Genomic DNA, 5650 nt, shown 5'->3' with positions numbered 1-5650 from the left:
GGGCACATTTCTAGCACACAAATAGTGATCTGAAGGGTTTCTTTTTATTCCTGGCCTTGTTACTTTCCTCACTTACCTGTATTGGCTTGTATGTGTAGCTCAGTGTTGCTGTTTTGTTGTGCTTTAAAAGAAAAAAGTGTCTATATGCTCTTTCGGGTATTCAAGGTCACAGAGAGTATCTCATAAAAACAGGCATGCGGCTCCATGTCACAACTTTCAGTTTTTATTTAGAAGCTGGGAATGGAAATAAAATGCTGCTCTGCAAAGCTAGCAATCTCTTGTTTTGTGGGCTGAATAAGAAGTGTCCCAGTGCTAATCGGGCTTAATGGACTGTGCTGTGATAAGGTTTGAATTTCCATGGAGAATTTGAATCCCAATGGCAGGAAAATAAATTCCTAAATACTACAATTCCTGCTCTGTTTATTACTTGCTTTTTGTGTGGAGAATACTGTATTCAGACCCTTATCATACCTGAGCAAAGAAACATCCTTTTTTTTGCAGACAATGTACTCTAAAGCACCAGCTACTTTACAAGTTATGTAGCAGCTGCCTTTTTTTTCCACTGTTCCTTTTTTTTAATACAAAATTAATTATTTCTGAAAGTTGCGCTCGATGTTCCTGAAGCAAGAAGTGTTTGCTTGGTCTTATTTGAACAGATTGGAGTTCCTGATAAAAGCTTCAAGCCTGTGGTTTCCTGATGAGCATTTCATTGTGTAAAGGCCAAACCAAAGCAATAATTTGGATTCGAACTTACAAGAAAGAAACTGGAGCTGCAGGTCCCTGTTCTGTAGGATCAGACTGCAAAATGGAATTGCAATAATTGCAATTATTGCAATAACATATAGATGTTATTACATTTACAATAAACAATATTGTGCTGTGGCCTTTCATATATAAGAACAATAACATATCAGTCCTTTGCTGATATTGGAAGGGTGTATTTGCATGGGTCTCATTTTGTGTGCAAAATATTTGGAGATTATGCAAAGCATAATAGTTATTATCGATATAATTTCACTGGGCTCTTTTCTGATTATTCAGACTGTTAGACCCTTGCTAGTTACCTGTAGTTTATTTTTACTTTCTAGTAGATACTTTTAAAACTAAAACAAAAAAAATTATGGACTAGGGGGTGGCTTTTTTGGTTTTAATGTTGTGGTTTTGTTGTAGTGTATCTATTTATTTGTTCTAGGCAGAAACTGAAAATTGAATGAGAGCAGATCAGTTGGTCCTATATTAATTTCAGAACACAACAGAAGATCTGGCTTAGTATAAATAATAGTCTCTAATGTTGAGTGGCCCTGCAGCTTGAATTTTCTGGGATTACTGAGGTCTATAAACTGAGGTGACGAGTCAGGCTTCAAACGAGCTGATGTTTTCATTGTCCATCTCTCTTGTTTGCAAATACCCAAAGAAGAGAAGGATGGAGGCCAGGGTTCTTTTGGAGACCATCCATGCTCCTTCTTGTAAAAACCCAGCTCTGCAAAGCCCCTTCTGCAGGAGGGGAAGGGCTCCTGTAAATCTTGAGCCCTGACTACTTGTAAACATCCATTGCTAATGAGTCTTCCTCCTCTTCAGAAGAGATCAAACCCATTTAATGCTTTTCATGAAGATGCCTAATAAGGCACAGTCAAATCAAGCGAAGCGGTCAATTAAGTCTTCTATTAAATTTCTTAGTATAAATGAGCCTAAAACCAGAGTAGGATCTGAGCTCTCCTCCGGGGCTCTTTAGTTTTGGTAAAGATTTTATGATCACTGTTCATCCAGTTTTTAACCTCACTTAGGTGCACTGTTCCTTGTTTTCTAAACCTGCTGAATTGTGGACCACAGCACAGTGCACCGAGGGAATTAAGATCCAAGTCTTAATTATTGGGTTAGTTCTGGAGGCTGTTGTGACAGATAATGTATTGTTGAATGGCAGGTATTAGATTTATTATGGAGACAGCACAGCATGCCAGTGCCTTCAAAGGAGACAATCTCTGTTGGTCTTTTCTCCTCTTTAATTATTCAAATGAAAAATTTGGTTGGAGGGCAAAATGCTGAACTGGTACTACTCCAAATAGTAGCAGCAAAGAAGTCTCATGTTTTAAGTGATGCCAATTAAGAGAGAATAATTGCACATTATTGTTTTATTTAAAGTAGTGCTATACAGACATCTGCAAAAGAGCCCTGCAGATCAAGGAATCAGAAAGGTACAATAGTGAAACCACAGCATATTGGTTAAAAAAGGGTGGTTTTCCTGGCAAAAATAATAAAAATAAAAGTATTCCACTAAATGCTGCCAAAGTACTTCTTTGTAAAAGGCATGTCTTGCTGCAAAGAAAAAGCTTTCCTTCAATAAACTATATATCTGGTATAAATATTATTTGAAGTAATATGAACTCTGTCAAAATATTGTAATTTTTTGTGCTTTTCCTGAGCGATCAGTTTGGTATTAAGGGGACTGTTCCATTTCAGTCACTTCAGTCGAAGAATTCACTTAACCTTCTTAACCAGTTTTGTTGCTTGTAGGGATATTTAATGCATTAATCTGTATTTAATGCATTCTTAATTAACTGCTTATGCATGGAGAAGAATCTTCAGAGCTATTAGGCTAAATTACGTTTTACACCTCTGCAGGGTAACAAGTTACATGGGATACAGCTTAGGTGTCATCTGGGTTCCAACAGGTCCTAGTTAGATTGTCCCTGTGGAGTCAGAAGGCCAGAACTGGTAACTTCTTGAGCCATGAGGTGGACAAATACACATTTATGAGGAAGTAACTCATGATTGTCAACAATTTCACCTGAGCCTGCCTGAAACCTGAGCACAGGAAGTCCATCTGCCAGTCTAGCTGAACATGAGCCTGTCTCTATAAACACTTCCAGGCTCATTGTGAAATTAATTAGTAATTGGTTGGCTTAACATGTGGGAATCAAATGCAGGGTTGGACCCAGTTGTTTAGTATGTGGGCAGAGGGTAAGTAGTGCTGGTTTAGCTGAAAAATCATTAATTGCAATAATGACTTAATTTTTCCCTGTGGCTTTGGGAGATCAAGCTGTTTAGTGACAAAACTCATGGGACAAACTATTGGTCAACACTTACCAGTACTAATAATAGGATCTATTTGTACTAATTAAATTAATAGTAGCTCTGTTATTGCTCTGTGGCAATAGTAGATGATCTGCTTGTGCCCTGCTTATTGCCAGTTCCTGCAGGAAGAAATACTGCCATTTTGCCTTAGGCTGCACCTAAGGAGTTGGGGGCTCCAAAGCCCGGCATGGAGACTTTCTTCTGGGGAGGTGTTTGAGCAGATGTGTCCTGATTGTGCTCACAGCAGTCAGGAGCCAGCAGATACTTGGCTTGTAGAACTGAGGGTCACACCAAGGATCGTGCTCCCCCTGAGTGCTTGGAAGCCTTAAAACGTTTCCTCTGCAAGTGATAAAAATTTGCTGCTTATTCCCAGGAAAGGTTTCTTGAAATAATCTTGAAGGAGTGAAAGGTCACTGAGCAAGGAGGGCATAACTCTCCCAACTGGGTAATTAAAAAGAAAATTAAAAACTATGCTAAGGTTGAGATTGACTTGTAGCCACGCTTTGAAGATTAAAAAGGGCTTTTTTTCATTTCAGATGGAGGAGTTTGGGATGGGTGGGAGGAGGAGCTGTGGCTGGAGCAGTTGGGCAGTGAAGCTGCGTTTGCCATTTGCTTACTGAGCTGTGAACGAGCTAGCAGGGTAACAGAGCTGAAATGTGCTCTTTTTCTCCACTTATTTAAAAACCTTTAGCCACGCGGGTAGAGCTTTCAACCTGGCTGCTCGTCATGTAGTGCAGGTAGATTTTTAGGCATCGGAGCAAATGGCATTTTGAATGCAAAACTCTACCAATGTGTTTTGTATAAACCTGTTTGCCTTTAGAAAACGAAAATAACAGCAACTTCAGCTAGGGGATGGAACTTTCCATGTTCTTCCCACAGCCTTTAGCAAAATAAGTTGAGTATTTTTTTTCTGTACACAGATTGAGCCTGCACTTCTGAAACTATTTACAGTGACAAAAAGAAGAGAGAAAGCTAAAATACGTGTGCTGACTACATGGTAACAGTAAAAAAATGCCAAAGTAATAGCAGAAATTTACAAAATTGCCACTTTAGCAGATAACACCAGCAGATGTTTCAAGTCTAGACTTAGTATACAAATTTGCATATCCACTCTGTTCTGTGATCTGTGCCACTGAATAGGTCAGAGCTGTTGGGCTGATCATGCGTTTTGGCTCGTGGCTGGAACCCGTGAGGGCACCTAAGATGTGCTTCTGTGGTGTGGTGTTTGAGAAGTGAAGGGAGGGGAGTTGTAGATGTGAAGCCTGAACTGTGGAGTTCCCATTGGTAGCTTTTGAGGTGTGGGGTTATTCAATACTCAGGCTTGTTAGCTCAGTTGTGTGTTGGTCCCTTGGCTGAGTTCTTGCATGCTGGAGTTTGGGCTTTGTGCTGTCGTCTTCTAAGCAGATGTTGAGGTTGACAACATTTCCCTGGGCTTCTGGGAATGTGTGAGGGTAATGATGCTTGAAGGGTAGCAACCTCTCACAGTTGCTCTATGGTGACCAATAAGCAGGTTTTATTTTATCATTTCTTGCTAGAAAAACAATCTGAACTTTTGTCTTTAATTACAAACCTGGAGGTCCAGGAGAGATGTAGAGATCTGACTTGATGGATATGGTGAATAGAATGGCAGGTCACAAAAAGCACTTTCCTTCTCCTTTAATTTTGAAGTACTTTCATCTGTGCCTGTCTATTGCTTTGGGTTCACTACTCTGCTGTCATTTTTCTTCCTTGAAAATGTTTTCTTATTTCTTACCCTGAAATCAGCTGTAGATGTTTTTAAAGGCACATCCTTCCCTCTTGTAATTAATTATTTACGTGGAAGAGCTGTCAATCTGTTTTGATAAAAATCCCAGGCCCTTGATACTTCTTACAAGTATGTAAAAATACACCAATGCAGGATAAGTTCTGAGAAGCTGGAACTGAATTCAGGATTTGAGAAGAACAGAAGTTGGGCACAAAGCATGCATTTCTCTAACTGGAGAAGTGGAATTCAGTTCATGTGAACTGTGCCTCCAGGTATCTGTTCTGTTTGATGAGAGAGTTGTACATTTTAATGGGTCAAGTCACATACAGGGTATACATGGAAGGAGTTCCCAGGACCATGCCTTAATCCTTGAATTAAATTGTAAGCTTGCCCAGTTAGTTCTGTAGTTCTTCATGTGTTTCATATATCATTAGGGAAGAGCACAGTAGGTGCTTTCATATTAAAGAATATCTACTGGTAAGTGCTTTTTCAGGGATTTTTATAATTCAGTGTATTTAAAAATGTCTTTGTAAGATCAAACCTAATGGCTCAGTCTTTCTGCTGTTCCAAGTTGTGGGTGGAAGTGGATCTATTTATTCCACTAATACGTGATGCTGTTTTCTTGTATTTGCTGCATTAAGTTAAGTGTATTCTGGAAGATATCCTGGGAGTCTGCTGTATAAATGCAATCTTTTCACTGATGTAAAATATGACATATTTGTTATGACTCTGATAGGAAGAATACTTAAATTAGGAGATGGTTACAAAAAATGTAGTCAGAAGACTCATTTGGCCATCCTAAAGGAGACATTCTACACCTCACCCCCCTGATGA

This window comes from Chaetura pelagica, unplaced genomic scaffold, assembly GCF_000747805.2.
Source record: "Chaetura pelagica isolate M959 unplaced genomic scaffold, ChaPel_1.0 scaffold528, whole genome shotgun sequence".
Lineage (NCBI taxonomy): Eukaryota > Metazoa > Chordata > Aves > Apodiformes > Apodidae > Chaetura > Chaetura pelagica.
The sequence above is the reverse complement of the archived record's forward strand: the minus strand, read 5'-3'. Positions refer to the sequence as shown.